Genomic DNA, 17,607 nt, shown 5'->3' on the forward strand with positions numbered 1-17,607 from the left:
GTGTTCTTGTTTTGGCCAACCTGGGTATTCCCTTTGGCGGTTCAATGAAGCTATTCTCACTCAGAGCAGTTGAAATGGCTACTAATTTGTCTACTTAATGTTCTGAGTTATTTAATCAAATATTACTTCCTGTGGAGTGATCTAAGTCAAAGCTCTTTTGTGGCCCAAATACCACTTGCAAATACATAAAGATCATGGAAATTGTTAAATTGAATGCTCCTGAACTTTACTTTTTCTTACATATGCAGATGACATATTTCATTTTGTTTTCTGCTTATCAGGGTTTGGAAATGCCATTCTATTAAATGTAGGTATAATTGCTGCTTGAATGATGGCTTGTGTTGATTAGGATCTTTCATTCATTAGCCAGCAGCTTTCCTTTGACACAGTCTTAAGAATATTTGATGCTATTTTTACAGGTAGATCTAAATTGTTGTGTAGTAAAGAGTCCATTTTTCAGAAGTGCTATTATTAGCAGGGCTTATAATGAATCATTAGAAATAATCAGTTTGATTATGGTTGCTTTACATGTGCTATCATCAGTGATCTTGCTTCTACCTCTGTTAAATTGTATGTAGATATTTAGTCTGCATTTCTTGAACTTTGATTAAATGAATTGCTTTCTCGTACTTGCGTTCATCTTCCCCTTCTACTCTTTAATTGTCTGTGTAAGTATGGTGTTTTGTATTATATATGTATTTCACTGAGGTGAAAGTTCCATTGTGTTAGGTGAGAGCCCTGAAAAATGTACAATGGGTCGGGTGGGGAACAGAGGTATAAAGAGGTGAAGTAACTTGTCCAAATCTCATGGATAGCGCAGAGATAGAATTAGAACCCAGTTCGCCTGACTCTCCATTCAGTTGTATTCTAGACCCCACGAGGGATGTAAATATGTTCTAAAATTAACTGTTTAAATATGTTAACTGATTAAGCGACTGAGGGCTGATCCTGCCAGGCGTGGCGCAATCGGCGTAGGGGTTAATGGTTAAGGCGAGTTAACTGGTAAGACTAATGCTTACTGGTTAGACGGTTAACATTTTACACCCCTAGACCTCACTACCGCTTATAGATGTATGTTTTATAATTATCCCTTTTAATTACTGTAGGTCTCTGAAAACAGAACTTTAACTAAACAATTTCTGTTCATATTTATCATTTAGTTGAGAATATTGATCTTTTTGTTGTATGTGATAGTTATGTAGGACAAAAAGCAGACATGGGCCCTTCATATGTAGAATGATTTAACAATTTATCTCATGTTTTCACTTAAAGAAGATTCTCTTTCTGACCCACGAAAGAACAATGTTCTGCTTTCAAGTGTCTTAATTTATTAAATTCTAAAAATGTCACTATTAAAATTTAACATGGGTGGCATTGATTGATAATATGCAATACTAAGCCTTCTTAAATACCTTGAAATTAGGGCTGTCAAGTAATCGCTGTTAACTCAAGTGATTAGCTAAAAACAAATTAACTTGATTAAAAAATTAATCGTGATCAATTGCAGTTTTAATCGCACTGTTAAACAATAGAATACCAATTGAAATTTATTATAAATATTTTGAATATTTTTCTACATTTTCAAATATATTGATTTCAGTTACAACATAGAATACAAGGTGTACAGTGCTCACTTTATAGTATTTTTTATTACAAATATTTGCACTGTAAAGAGATAAACAAAAGGAATAGTATTTTTCAGTTCATCTCATACAAGTACTGTAGTGCAATCTCTTTATTGTGAAAGTGCAACTTAGAAATGTAGGTTTTTTGTTTTGTTTTTTGTTCGTTACATAACTGCACTCAAAAACCAATTGTTAAGACAAAAAAGTTTGTTTACATTTATGGGAGATAATGCCGCCTGCTTCTTATTGACAGTGTCACCTTGAAAGTGAGAACAGCCATTTGCATGTCACTTTTGTAGCTGGTGTTGCAAGGTATGTACGTGCCAGATATGCTAAACATTCCTATGCCACTTCATGCTTTGGCCACCATTCCAGAGGACATGCTTCCATGCTGATGATGGATTCTGCTCGATAAAGATCCAAAGCAGTGTGGACTGACACATGTTCATTTTCATCATCTGAGTCAGATGCTGCCACCAACAGAAGATTGATTTTCTCATTTGATGGTTCGGAGTCTGTAGTTTCTGCATTGGAGTGTTGCCCTTTTAAGACATCTGACAGCATGTTCCACACCTTGTCTCTCTCAGAGTCTGGAAGGCACTTCAGATTCTTAAACCTTTGGCTGAGTGCTGTAGCTATCTTTAGAAATCTAACATTGGGACCTTCTTTGTGTTTTTGTCACATCTTCTGTGAGTATTCTTAAATTTGAACAGCATGTTCTGGGTCGTTATCCAAGAATGCCATAACACAAAATATATGGCAGAATGTGGGTAAAACCACAGAGCAGGAGGCATTTAGTTCTCCCCGCCCGCCCCACCAAAGAGTTCAGTCACATATTTAATTAGCACATTTTTTTAATGCGCATCATCAGCATGGAAGCATGTCCCCTGGAATGGTGGCCAAAGCATGAAGGAGCATACAACTGTTTAGCATATCTGGCATGTAAATACCTTGCAATGCCAGCTACAGCAGTGCCTTGCAAATGCCTGTTCTCGCTTTCAAGTGACATAAATAAGAATTTGGCAGCATTATTTCCAGTAAATGTAAACAAACTTGTTTTTAGTGATTGGCTGAACAAGTAGTAGGACTGAGAGGACTTCTAGGCTCTAAAGTTGTACATTGTTTTGTTTTTGAGTGTAGCTATATAACAAAAATAGTATTTGTAAGTTGCACTTTCGTGGTAAAAAGATTGCACTACAATACTTGTATGAGGTGAATTGAAAAAAATCTAATTCATTATCTTTGTACAGTGCAAATATTTGTAAACAAAAGTACTATAAAGTGAGCACTGTACACTTTATATTCTGTTGTAATTGAAATCAAATATTTAAAAATGTAGAAAACATCCAAAAATATTGAAATAAATGGCATTCTATTTAACAGTGTGATTAAAACGTCAATCACTATTAATTTTGTAATCGGTTGGCAGCTCTACTTAAAATGCTTTACAAAAGAAATACTAAAACCAAACTATAATAGTTTGATAAGCAGGCAATCAGTTCAAACAGTTCAGAGTGTATATTTGAACTTAAATGACCTAGAGAAATTAACCTTCAAGAAAGCATACTTTTCTTGGTCGTATCCAGTATTAGCAAAGATCTACCCCCAGTGTTGCTGTAGTGCTAATTGAAGATACCCCAACAGTCCCTCAGAGCTGTAGCAGTTGCTGCTTTGATATACAAAAAAGTCTTCAAAAGTCAGTCAGAAATAAGCTTGTTTGTATTACAAATTCAGACCAAGTCTGCTGTCTCTTTCTTGGAAGACTCTCTGGACAACTGGTAAGGTAATATTGTAGCTACCAAGCAAGTGAAACACGAATTGATTGGTGAAGTGATTGCTGTTCAGGTTTAACAAACAGAAGAAAATATTTTGTTAAAGAACCAACACTTTCATCCTTAAAATGAGGGCTGAGAAGGCTCCTGATCAACAATATAAAGTCTCTTGGTGAGAGCCCATCAAGGAGAGACAGGTGATCAGCCTAGGAATTCCTGCGGGGGATGGGGGGGAGAGATGGATGGATGGGTTATGGCCATCTTTCTGTGTTATCAAGAAGCAAAACAAAGCACAAACTCACTGTTTTTCCTTTGCAGTTTGTTTTAGTGCTTGTTTAAAATGCTTCACTCTGTTGATGGGAAAATAGACCTTTACTGGTTTAAACCTGAGACCCCCTTTTCTGCTAAAGTAACCTTGGTTTGCTGGTAGGATTCCTTGGACAGTGACACAAATTAAATTCCAAATTACTTCATGACACTTGAGAAGATACTGTAAGTATTTGCATGGTATCTTCATTGAGTAAAGTGAAGTTATTTTATTGCAGGGTGTATCCGGTAACTTGGGCCCTGCTTCTGTATACACTTGTGTAAGTTTTCCTGACTTGAGCAGTCCTGTTTTCCTCAGTGGGAACACTCTCACCTGCATAGTTAGTTATGTGCCTAAGGTTTTGTCTAGACTATCACTTTACAGCGCTGCAGCTTTCTCGCTCAGGAGTGTGAAAAAACACCCACCCAAGCGCTGTAAGTTTCAGCGCTGTAAAGTGGCAGTGTAGACCGTGCACAGCCCCAGTGCTGGTAGCTACTTCCCTTGCAGGGGTGGGTTTTTTACAGCACTGGGAGAGCTGGTCAGCGCTTTAACATTGCTAGTGAAGACGTACCCTAAGTGTTTGCAGGATTGGGGTTTTGGATTGTAATTTGTCCTTTGTCTCCATGCTATTGAAATGGAAGTACAGTACTTTTGATAGGAACAGAGGGTTATTTAATAAAACCTTGGCTAAAACAATTTGTTTATTAAACATTTTCTTCTGTGTTTACATATGATAAAACTTTAAAAGCAGATTGATTGTAGTATTGTGGTGACATATGAAATGGTTTTCAGATCCCATGGAGCTGAGCAAACCAAAGATGTTACTAGTGCAGCTGAGAGCAAAATCACTGGGGAAGAGTTAAGCCATCTGCTGAGTTCAGGATTTAATAGACAATGGGCACTGGCAAACATTTTCTTTTGGTGGCTCCTGATTAATTTGGCTGCTGTTTCAATAACCTGTGCTACATGATAAATCATGTAATTGACCTGTGTTTTACCAATTACAGATATGTTTTATGAGATTTTCATGTTAGTTTTAAAGTTCACAACTTTTAAAGTTATTAGAGTAAATGCTTTTTCTTTAGAATTAAGGATATCCCAGTACAAAACGATTTGAGGGCTATATGTAAGTTTGTGAGAGGTATGCAGAGGGAACATTCATGAACCTCTTTTCTTCAGCTTATCATTAATATCGCTGACATCTGTCAAAAGAGGAATGTTCTCGGAGTACATTAAAATTGCAAAAAAAACGTAACTTCTAACACTGAGTCTTTTATGCATTTTTGACTTTATTCTTAAACATTTGTGTTAAAGCTAAAGTACATTCCATAAATGTGTTGTTTATAAAATTGCTTAGTTTCTTTGTCTCATTAAAATGAAAATATGTTTAGGCTGGATTCTGTTTCTGTGTTAGAATCTATCTTGGATTCTCTGAGCGCACATTTTGTTGATGGAACAAACTTGGAACCTTCCATTTCACTGTCAGAAAAGTGTAAAAGGTAGATAAAACAGATGTCATCTTAAATGTGAAAAGCAGAGTTTGATAGAACATTGGCAATGCATACAGAAGATGACTTGGGGAAGTCTTGTATGAGGATCATTATATGAAAGTATCTGCAAGCAGTTCCATGTGCACAGGTCCTTGCATTTGTGGGGAGCCTCAATGACATAATTGGTAGGGGGCTACTCAAGTAGAATGGGGACCTGTGTCCTTACAGGTGACCTGTAAGGGAAGATTGAGCATGTGCCTGTTGCGATAAATAATGCATTCAAAGTTTTTTGGTGATAGGTTGTTTGTTTGTTTTTTTCCTGCTTGTTTTTTCCTTTAGTGACTTCATAGACTCATAGAATATCAGGGTTGGAAGGGACCTCAGGAGGTCATCTAGTCCAGCCCCATGCTCAAGACTTAATCTTGTCTACCCTGGTTGACTGGGGAGCTAATGGAATTATGACATCACAAGAGGCTGAAATCTGATCAAATTGAGAGGACATGGGTCTTTTAGTTAGTTTGGCAAAAACAAAAACAAAAACCTTAGTCTGATCATATCCCTCAATCTGTCAAGGATCAAAATGGTCTGCTGTATGTGGTAGACCCAAAGTGATGGACACAAGAAATTATAGCAAATTTAAAATGACGTGGTATTGCATTCCGTTAGCGTAGGCAACACTTTCATTAACCTGAGTTTCATAAGATCTTTGTTTCTGGTGTAAATAATGTTCAATAACAAAAGTGAGAGGAAACTAAATTTTTGTAGACCATAGATAATTTTTGAACATAATGGCCATACTGGGTCAGACCAGAGGTCCATCTAGCCCAGTATCCTGTCTTCCGATGGTGGCCAGGTGCCCCAGAGGGAATGAACAGAACAGGTAATCATCAAGTGATCCATCCCCTGTCACCCATTCCCAGCTTCTGGCAAACAGAGGCTAGGGACACCATCTCTGCACATCCTGGCTAATAGCCATTGATGGGCCTATTCTCCATGAATTTATCTAGTTCTTTTTGAACCCTATTATGGCCTTCACGACATCCTCAGGCAAAGAGTTCCACAGACTGACTGACTGCATTGTGTGGAAAAAATACTTCCTTTTGTTTGTTTTAAACCTGCTGCCTATTAATTTCATTTGGTGACCCCTAGTTCTTATGTTATGAGAAGTAACACAAGTTTGGGGCTAAAATGAGTCACACCCCTTGAAATCAACATTTGAAAAGTATGAGTCTTGACTAAAAATTCCTTCACCTTTCAGTTGTTCAGCTTTATTTCTTGTGAAGTCACAGTTTCACTAGTTCTGCAGTTGCCAGTGTTTCTTTAAATTACATTACTTAGGAAGGTAACGTTACTTTTTCTCTGTAGTTTTTAAAAAGAATATATGAAGAAACTGATGTGAAATCTTTTATGATAGTAGCTGTAGTGCTCAGATACCATCTTCTAGTTACCCAACGGTTTTGTAGTGTGGAGTCTCATGGACCACTTCCTCTCTCATTCACTTTCATGCATACTAGCATATCAAGTCAATGTTGACCAAAGGAGTGTGAGGTGAATGACAACACCCAGGGCACCGTATTCCCCATGGGACTAGAGCCAATTTGCGAAGTGTCTACTTCTTCCCCCCCATGTCGAACTGGCTAATTTGCTGATTAGATTATTCCCGGTCCTGACTTTTGCAGCAGTGGTCCAGTGTGACCTCAAGATAGAGCAGTTTTGCTTCATGTTTCAGTCGTTTTCTGTAGAGGAAAACATCTAACTCCCATTTAGCACTTGCATTGTGGAGGTGGAAGATGCTTGAAACAGTCTTGATCACACTTGGTTGGAGGTGCCAACTGCTACAGTAAGCTGGCATCTTGGCCAGGTTGGCGTCAAGACATTCTCCAATTTGATGAAAGAGTGCAAATGGATTCCACAGCAGATGTCATCTGCTTAGATAAACTTCCAGGATTGCGTCAGTGGCAGGTAGTTTATGTAGGGATTGAAGATGGTGGTGGGCAGAAGCACGGAGCCCAAAGGTAAACTGTTGGAACAGGTGCATGGAAAGGACAGTTAGTCTCCCATATGTATCACAAAACTCCAGTCACAAAGTAGTAGTTCAGCCATGTCCACCATCCATACTGGGAGAGCTCTTGAAAGTTTAACCAGAAGACCAGTGAGCCCTACTATATCATAGGCCACGGTCAGGTCCAAGAAAACAGTTCCTGTCTTCAAGTTCTCTTGAAACCCATTTTCTATATATGTAGCAAGGGCTAGGGCTTGGTTGCATGTGCTTCAACTCTTCTGCAAGCCACCTTGGTCAACGCTGGGAGTTGTCTCCACCTCCGGGGGTATACCCTGGAGGACAAGCTGCTCCAGGACTTTGAAGATGACAGCAGAGAGATTGGTTGGTAGTTTGCCACATTGTGTGGGTCCTTTCTGAGTTTTAGATGGGTGATCAGTTTTGACAGCCTCCAGACCGTTAGCAGGTTACCCCATTAACAATCCACATCAGGAATTTGGATAACCATTGACGGGTGTTGGTTCCAAGGTGTTTAAGGAACTCTGGTGAAATACTGTCATATCCCACCATTGTCCAGGTTTGGTGTTGCTCAGTACAGTGTCTAATTCAGTGCTTATGAATGGTGCTATTCATTGACAAAGCGGATGTCAGTGGAAAAGCGGATGTCAGTGAACAGTTTATAACCATCCATGACTGGAGTACTGTCATGGATGGTTATAAACTGTTCAGGAAGGACAGGCAGGGCAGAAAAGGTGGGGGAGTAGCACTGTATGTAAGAGAGCAGTATGACTGCTCAGAGCTCCGGTACGATACTGCAGAAAAACCTGAGTGTGTCTGGATTAAGTTTAGAAGTGTGAGCAACAGGAGTGATGTAGTGGTGGGAGTCTGCTATAGACCACCGGACCAGGGAGATGAGGTGGATGAGGCTTTCTTCTGGCAGCTCGCAGAAGCTACTAGATCGCATGCCCTGGTTCTCATGGGTGACTTTAATTTTCCTGATATCTGCTGGGAGAGCAGTACAGCGGTGCATAGACAATCCAGGAAGTTTTTGGAAACGTAGGGGACAATTTCCTGGTGCAAGTGCTAGAGGAGCCAACTAGGGGGGGAGCTTTTCTTGACCTGCTGCTCACAAACCGGGAAGAATTAGTAGGGGAAGCAAAAGTGGATGGGAATCTGGGAGGCAGTGACCATGAGTTGGTTGAGTTCAGGATCCTGACACAAGGAAGAAAGGTAAGCAGCAGGATACGGACCCTGGACTTCAGGAAAGCAGACTTCGACTCCCTCAGGGAACGGATGGGTAGGATCCCCTGGGGGACTAACATGAAGGGGAAAGGAGTCCAGGAGAGCTGACTGTATTTCAAGGAATCCCTGTTGAGGTTACAGGGACAAACCATCCCGATGTGTCGAAAGAATAGTAAGTATGGCAGGCGACCGGCTTGGCTTAACGGTGAAATCCTAGCAGATCTTAAGCATAAAAAAGAAGCTTACAAGAAGTGGAAGGTTGGACATATGACCAGGGAAGAGTATAAAAATATTGCTCGGGCATGTAGGAATGAAATTAGGAGGGCCAAATCGCACCTGGAGCTGCAGCTAGCAAGAGATGTTAAGAGTAACAAGAAGGGTTTCTTCAGGTATGTTGGCAACAAGAAGAAAGCCAAGGAAAGTGTGGGCCCCTTAATGATTCAGGGAGGCAACCTAGTGACGGAGGATGTGGAAAAAGCTAATGTACTCAATGCTTTTTTTGCTTCTGTCTTCACGAACAAGGTCAGCTCCCAGACTGCTGTGCTGGGCATCACAACATGGGGAATAGATGGCCAGCCCTCTGTGGAGAAAGAGGTGGTTAGGGACAATTTAGAAAAGCTGGACATGCACAAGTCCATGGGGCCGGATGAGTTGCATCCGAGAGTGCTAAAGGAACTGGCGGCTGTGATTGCAGAGCCATTGGCCATTATCTTTGAAAACTCGTGGCGAACGGGGGAAGTCCCGGATGACTGGAAAAAGGCAAATGTAGTGCCAATCTTTAAAAAAGGGAAGAAGGAGGATCCTGGGAACTACAGGCCAGTAAGCCTCACTTCAGTCCCCGGAAAAATCATGGAGCAGGTCCTCAAAGAATCAATCCTGAAGCACTTACATGAGAGGAAAGTGATCAGGAACAGTCAGCATGGATTCACCAAGGGAAGGTCATGCCTGACTAATGTAATCGCCTTCTATGATGAGATTACTGGTTCTGTGGATGAAGGGAAAGCAGTGGATGTATTGTATCTTGACTTTAGCAAAGCTTTTGACACGGTCTCCCACAGTATTCTTGTCAGCAAGTTAAGGAAGTATGGGCTGGATGAATGCACTATAAGGTGGGTAGAAAGTTGGCTAGATTGTCGAGCTCAACGGGTAGTGATCAATGGCTCCATGTCTCTTTGGCAGTCGGTATCAAGTGGAGTGCCCCAGGGGTCGGTCCTGGGGCCGGTTTTGTTCAATATCTTCATAAATGATCTGGAGAATGGTGTGGGTTGCACTCTCAGCAAATTTGCGGATGATACTAAACTGGGAGGAGTGGTAGATACGCTGGAGGGCAGGGATAGGATACAGAGGGACCTAGACAAATTGGAGGATTGGGCCAAAAGAAATATGATGAGATTCAATAAGGATAAGTGCAGGGTCCTGCACTTAGGACGGAAGAACCCAATGCACAGCTACAGACTAGGGACCGAATGGCTAGGCAGCAGTTCTGCGGAAAAGGACCTAGGGGTGACAGTGGACGAGAAGCTGAATATGAGCCAGCAGTGTGCCCTTGTTGCCAAGAAAGCCAATGGCATTTTGGGATGTATAAGTAGGGGCATAGTGAGCAGATTGAGGGATGTGATCGTCCCCCTCTATTCGACATTGGTGAGGCCTCATCTGGAGTACTGTGTCCAGTTTTGGGCCCCACACTACAAGAAGGATGTGGATAAATTGGAGAGAGTCCAGCGAAGGGCAACAAAAATGATTAGGGGTCTGGAACACATGAGTTATGAGGAGAGGCTGAGGGAACTGAGATTGTTTAGTCTGCAGAAGAGAAGAATGAGGGGGGATTTGATAGCTGCTTTCAATTACCTGAGAGGTAGTTCCAGAGAGGATGGTTCTAGACTATTCTCAGTGGTGGAAGAGGACAGGACAAGGAGTAATGGTCTCAAGTTGCAGTGGGGGAGGTTTAGGTTGGATATTAGGAAAAACTTTTTCACTAGGAGGGTGGTGAAACACTGGAATGCGTTGCCTAGGGAGGTGGTGGAATCTCCTTCCTTAGAAGTTTTTAAGGTCAGGCTTGACAAAGTCCTGGCTGGGATGATTTAATTGGGTATGGGTCCTGCTTTTGAGCAGGGTGTTGGACTAGATGACCACCTGAGGTCCCTTCTAACCCTGATATTCTATGATTCTATGTAGTCTGTATACCACCAGTGAACCACAGTTTGGGAATTACTGTCCAAGATAGAATGTGTCTTAGATTATCAGGTAGACACATAATAAATATCATTTGGGTTTTGAAATTTTTAAAAGGTTATAGCCATAGTATTCTATGCAAAAGTGAATAGTTCTAATCTGTACAAGAGGGTTCCATTTACTTGATTTTCCTCTTCCCTGTAAATTATTTTCATCTGCCTTCACCTTTGGTGTACAGTAGTTTGCAGATTTGGTTACAGCAAATATGTTAATTAGCATGGTGTCTGATTCATGGATTGATATTGATTTTCCTGCAAAATACAGCAGTCCAGAGAGGCTGAAAGCATGTGTTGAAGACATGTCAACTTCAACTGTCTGTTAAATAGTGTAGTCATTGTTTTCCTGTCGCCTCTAAAATATATAACCTGAGACATGAAATATACATTTCAGAAATGGTTTTATAGACCAGTTGTTGTCTCAGTTGCTCCTGAATGTGTTTTATTGTTTAAAATGTTAAATACGGCATATTAGCTGCTCCATCCTTTGGTACTTTCAAATGCTTAAATCGTTGTCATACAATAAGATGGTGGTTATACTTTCAGGTGGTGGAGGTTTAGCAGTTTAAGGGGTGTCTTTAAGAGTGAGTTGATTGACAAGTATTTCAAAGTGTGGGTTTGGTAAATTAACCTCAAATGCATTTCTTCCTCTAAGATAAAGCTATTTAGCTCATACCCCTCCCTCATTTATTTCTGCTGGTCTCTCCCCATTCTTTTCTTTCCTTAAAAGCAATACCTAGTAGCCATCTTCTCTCTGATTCAGGAAGGGTGGTCCTTGGTTGATTGGTCTTGCTCTTTCCGTTGGTCTGAGGTCCCTATAGAATGTGAGACCTCTTTCTCTTCTGTGTATTAATATGCCGTCTTAGTAACAATTCAAGAGCTCCCTACTATATGAAGTGAAAGCGCAAGTTTGGTACTCAGTTGATGCTGTGGCCAGCCTAGTGTGCGTTAACACATCCTTTTCTGTATTCTTCCTCTTTCCTTATCCCCACTTCATTATCCCTTTGTTCCTGCTTTCCCAGCTTGTCTCTTTTGTGTTTATCATGTACAATAACTTCCCTTCCTCTTCTTCAGGATCAAGCTTGCACTGCTGCTCTTTCATTCATATTTTCCTATATCCCTGGAGAAAAGCACAGTGAAGCTGATATTTCATGAGTTACACTCTGTTGTCTACGAGCCATCAGCTAAGTGCTGTGAGCAGAAGTAACAGGAGCATTCCAGGAAAAATTTGAATGAATGGTGAGGGGACACTGGGGAAAATGTGGCAAATGAAAATACGTATCAATTGTAAACCCCCCATTTTAAATGTTTTGTGCTTTTTTTTTTTTTTTTAAATGTCTTGAAGGAACCAGGTAGAATGGTCTTTTATGACCCAGCCACTTGTGTCCTTGCCCCTAAGATAGCAGAAAAATGGTATTTTGTCCCAGTGAAAGGGGCGGAATTTATCTTTTGCCATCCTGCTCCTAACTCTTTGGTTGTCCATGCTGTCATGGAGAGGTCTAGACAGCAGAACACTAGATCGACTCCAGTTGATAAAAAGGCAAATGGTTCAGTTTTGTTGGGAAGGAAGATCTTTACTTTTGCTAGCCTCAAGTTCGGAGTAACCAATTACCAACCACTGATGACTAAGTATGACTATCTGAGCTATTCTAAATTCTCGGGAATAGCTATCCAAATTCTTGGATTTTATTGACAAGCTTCCTCATCAGGACAGAACTTGATTTCAGGCTATCAGAGAAGAAGGCAAGATGATTGCCAGAACTGCTCATCAATCAGTGGTTGATGCAGCAGATGCATCTTCGAGGGCAGTGGCTACTGCCATTGTAATGTGCTGAGAAATGTCATGGCTTCTCACTTTCCATTTTACTAGGGAGGTCCAGAGCACTGTGGAGAACCTGCCCTGCCCTTTAATGAAACTCCTGTTTAATCAAGACTGACGAGTCTTTTACACTTTCTAAGACCCAGGCCAACCCTCCACTCTCTGGGCATATATACACCTGCCCTGTATTCCACGGGCAATCATACATGTCTTGACTGGTGGTAGAATTGTTGAACCAAAGACCTTGTGAGCCACTCTGTAAGAGGCATAGGATTCAGAAGTCCCATTTCCCTACACCTTCTGTATCATCATCCCAACCCCAGCCCCTGTGTAAATGATATTTTTGATGTGAGCTCAAGAGCTGCAAACCAGTAATATAATTACCTACAGACTCTCTCACCCTTTTGGAGGTGTTCTAACACTCTTTTTTTCACAACTGTGTACTAAACATCATCCAGTCTGTCTATGATCAAATTTATTTCCCTGTCCACTCTGAGATCCCAGTCCCCACCTCCTTTCAGGGGCTATTCTCATGAGGAGGTTCTCAAACAAGAAATAGAGATCCTCCTACAGCAAGGAGCAATAGAGCTGGGTACCTCTTCAGCACCAAAGAAAGGGCTTTTACTTAACATACATCCTTATACCTATGAAGGGCAGCTAGAGACCCTTCTTCAATCTCTGCCCTCTTAATCGCTTTATTCACAAATTCAGTTTTCACATGGTCACACAGGCATCTAGAATCCTGTGTGGTTTAAGCTCTCAGCATGAAAGATGTGTATTTTCATGTGGACATTCACCCTGCCCACAGATGTTTTCTCAGATTCAAGGTGGGCCCCAACCATTTTCAATATAGGCCTTCCTACTGTCCCCAGGATCTTTATCAAGATCTTTTCGATAGTAGCAGCCTGAGTAAGATGTCATTGCTTCACTGTCTTCTCCTATCTCAAAGACTGGCTTTTCCTTGCCAAGACACCTCCTTTCTTCCCTACGTGTCAGCATAAACTTGGACAAATCTGTTCTTGCTCCAGCCCAGACCTTAGACGACATTGGCACATGCCTAAAAATCAGTCACAGCGAGTGAGGGCTTACCAAATCAACAGTCCATGAACACCGTAGTATCTGTTCCCATCAAAGTGTTATCTCTACTTTGGTGGAGAATCGCCACCAGGCATGCATAGATATATCCTTTCTTTCCCTCTAAACAGAAAGGATGATGATGATTACAGACGTCTCCCTTTTAGGTTGAGGAGCTCACATGGACAGCTGCACAGTGCAGGGCACTTGGACATTTTGAGAGTACAGGATGCACATCAATATTTTGGAACTGTGGGCACTTTGAGATGCTTGCAGAGTCTCTCTTCCATTTCTTCAAGGTCATCCTGTCCTCATCGTGTCATACAATATGTCTGCCTTTTACCTCGCAAACAAGGAGGAGTGAGATCCATCCCTCTGTGTGCAGAAGTGGTCAGTCTATAGAATTGGTGCATCAGCAATCAAATCCCTGGTGGCAATTCCTGGGACAGACTCTGGAAAGGTCTAATCAGAACCTTTCAGCCAGTGAGAAAATCTACTCCTCAGTGGGACCTAAACCTTGTTCTTTCGGTGCTCACTAAGCCTACCTTTGAACCATTGGCTTTGTTCCATGCCTCTCCTATCCAAGAAGGTTGCATTCCTGGTAGACATGCTCCTGGCTGAGGTGATATCTGATCTTAAAGCTCTGATGGAGGATCCATCTTAAGCTATAGTCCTTAGAGATGAGGTCTCATTGCAATTACATCCTAAATTCACCCCCAAAGTAGTTTCACAATTTCACTTTCATTTCTTTCCTGTGACAGGGTGGACTAGGCCTAGAGGCTGCCCTGCGGGAGGCCTCAGGGTCCTGCCACACCCATCCTAGGAAAGGAGCAGTAGTGGAATCTTCCAAGCAGCCTAGAGTGGCTGCAGGGGAAGCTGCCAATCAGGGTTCAGGAAAGCCATATAAAAGGAGCTGCAGAGCTAGAGACACTCAGTTCCTTGCTGGAACTAGAGATGTGCAGATGGTGCTCCTGGCTGGTCAAAGTGAACTGTTGCACCACGGACTGCTCAGTGTTGGCAGAAACTGGGGCAGTGAGAAAACTCCTGTCTGGCTGCTGGGCCTGAACACAGAAGGTCACTGAGCTAAAGATGAAGCATTGGTGAAACGTGGGACCACGGGGAAGTGGCGCAGGGAATTGAAAACAGTAGCGTTAAAGGGACATGGCAGCATGTACCTGGGCTGGGACCCGGAGAAGTGGTTGGGCCCAGGTGCCCCACATTAGCCACTGGGGGGGAAGGCCTGAGTATTGGACTTTGACACGGGACTTGAACTTCTAGTGGCCCAGCTGGGGCCAGATAGGCCAAGAGAGGGTGAAACCATTGCCTCTGGAGAGGAAGCCCTGAGGGTATGGCTCGATACCATGGCTGGGACTGTGTAAATACTGAGACTGCTTTATGGTGACCAGATGTACTGTCCCGATTTTTAGTTCTTTGTCCCGTGTCCTGACCGATGCATGGTCGGGACGCCATTTGTCCTGATATTGTGGCTTTGACCGCTCCGGCGTGTGTGTGTTTTTTTTTTTTTTTTTCTTCTTCCCCGCACAGCGGCAACTCCGCTCTGGCCGCTTTTTTTTTTTTTGTGCTTCCCTCATGTGTCCCGATATTTTGTCCATTTCATCTGGTCACCCTAGGCTGCTTAAAGACTGAGAGGTGCAGACACACGCTTGGCCAGAGGGTGCTTGCAAGAGGTGGATGCCCCACTGTTTGGTTTCCAAAACCGCACACATCTGCATGTTCACACCCTCTTCCTACTGGAGTACTTCTTGTCAGACACCCACAGCAGACTACACACAGGGATCAGCACTAAAGAAGAGAAAGTTGCTTACCTTTGTAACTGGAGGTTCTTCAAGATGTGTGGTCCTTATCTATATTCCACTATCTCCCTCCTCTTCTCTGCTTCAGATCATCCTTGGATTTGCAATAGAAAAGGAACTGGAGAGGCGGTCAATCTGTCCCACCCTTTTTTCTTTGGATGTATAAGGAGAATGAGGACGCGTGTGTGGACTAACAGACACTGCTTTCAAGATTCTTTAGCTCTGGGCATATGAAGCTCATGCACACCTACAGTGGAATACAGAGAGGGATCACTCATCTTGAAGAACCTCCAGTTACAAAGATAAATAATTTCCTCATTTTCTGGTTGCTTTCCCCATCTTCTCAGCATCTTTTTTTGTCTTAACTAGACTGATTTCTAGCCAGCCAACCTTCATCTACACCTTGGTTTTTACCAAATATTTGGGGAGCATTTGACAGTATTAGTTGAGTCAGGTGAAAAAGGCATCATAGTAATTTCCTATGATTAGTGATCAGACCATACCAGATTATATTATAGTATATGTATTCTATCCTTTGGGGGTAATAAACCAATTTTCTTATTTCTGTCAAAGATTACTAAGAATAACTACTGGACTTTTAGATGTTAAATATAGCTCTTCAGCTTTGTTTGATGTTTTTTCTTACTAAGATTTTCCAGTATAGTCTGTGTACTTACTGATGACTGACCTGTTTTTTCTTCCAGTATTTTGGAAGAATAAGTATTTGCCTTTGTACTGAGCTAGTGTATTAATCGACATGTAGATTATAGCTAAAATTTTAAGAGCTTCTATTTTTGTCAGTTATGCTGATTAAAATCTCATGGTTTCACAGGCTGTTTTTTGTTTTTCATTTAATTTGTTTCTGAAAAGTGCTGAATTATTAGCGGAGAGTGAAGGCCTCCATCCATTTACAGATCAGGTACAGCAGAGGAAGTGCAAGCTTCCATATACAACACCATCAGTGTGCCCTGCTCCCTGACATTGGCAGGCCTTGCTCTAGGATTTAGATTAGTTCAGTTTCTCCATGTATTCATTCAGTCTTTGATATCTTACTTGAGCATTAGGATTTTTTTTTTTTTTTTGTGTGATGTGACAAGCAAGCAAGCAGCCATGAAGTGGTACTTTTTGGCTCAGGTGGATTTGCCTGCTCACCCTGTTAATGGTCATTTAAAAAAAAAATTAATAAAAATATCAAATACTGAATCAGGCCACTTGCTTAGGTGCCTAACTTTAAGCACCCAGTTTTGTAACTGTTTTAAAGATTTTCTGATTAATATTGTTAACGAGTTAGTTAATTTCTGGGATCATCTTTACAACTCCCCAACATATTTATGGACGAATATCGAACCTATGTTCTCTTCCTATCCAGTGACACAACTAGGAAGACAATTGGCATAAGACTAAACAAAATATAAAGTGCAGATTAACATATAAATGGAAAGGAAGAGAGCCCCCATCTTACATTTTGAAAATAGAAATTTTTTATTTAAAAACCAGTGTATTGCATGGCTGTTTTCTTCCTCCTATCTTATAATCAAGTCATTTCAGTCTTTCAAAGAAATTTTGAGAGGATTTTAACCTGACCAGGCTTTCAGTAAGAATATTTTCCAAGTGCCAGATCTGCAAATAATAAACCTCAGGCCACTATTCATTGAAACATTTGCTGTGCAAATATTTGAACTCCAGGGTTTGAAAAGCTTAGGCCAAAAGGCTGTTATAATTTCTGATGAAATATCATTTGACAAGTTAGTCACTAAAAATGATTTGTGTATGCACACCACATGATGTCATTTTCTAGATTATTTGTACAAGTTATGGAGAGAACAGTACAGGAAATGGAGAGTTTTCTATGTAATCAAATGGTCAACTGCTGTTTCCTCTTTAGGGAATAGAAGTGGCCATTACTGAGTCACTAAATCTGCAATGTTGCCTTGAGTTTGGAAAATAGTCTTTTAAACAGTAGCTTCACTAAGGGTAAGAGAAAATGTAAGGTCATGGCTGAACTATTGATTTAAAATAAAAATAAAAGGTTTTGATTAGTGTAGTTATGGGGAGCTCTAAGGACATGGCTACACTGGAAACTTCAAAGCGCTGCCACGGGAGTGCTCGCTTTGAAGTGCGAGTGTGGTCGTGCACGAGCGCTGGGAGAGAGCTCTCCCAGCACTCCTGGTAATCCACCTCCAGGAGGGGACTGCGCTCACAGCACTCTGAGCCTGTTTACACGAGCGCTTTAAAGT

General features: G+C 41.4%; 1 protein-coding gene across 17 annotated transcripts in view; it reads left to right on the forward strand.

Annotated features, from left to right (window-relative positions):
- The window catches only part of AFDN (afadin, adherens junction formation factor), a 213,266-nt gene that overhangs the window by 21,062 nt on the left and 174,597 nt on the right, over positions 1-17,607 (forward strand). The gene's annotated exons all lie outside the window — the stretch shown is intronic.

The sequence above is a fragment of the Lepidochelys kempii genome, chromosome 3 (genome assembly GCF_965140265.1).
Source record: "Lepidochelys kempii isolate rLepKem1 chromosome 3, rLepKem1.hap2, whole genome shotgun sequence".
Taxonomy (NCBI): domain Eukaryota; kingdom Metazoa; phylum Chordata; order Testudines; family Cheloniidae; genus Lepidochelys; species Lepidochelys kempii.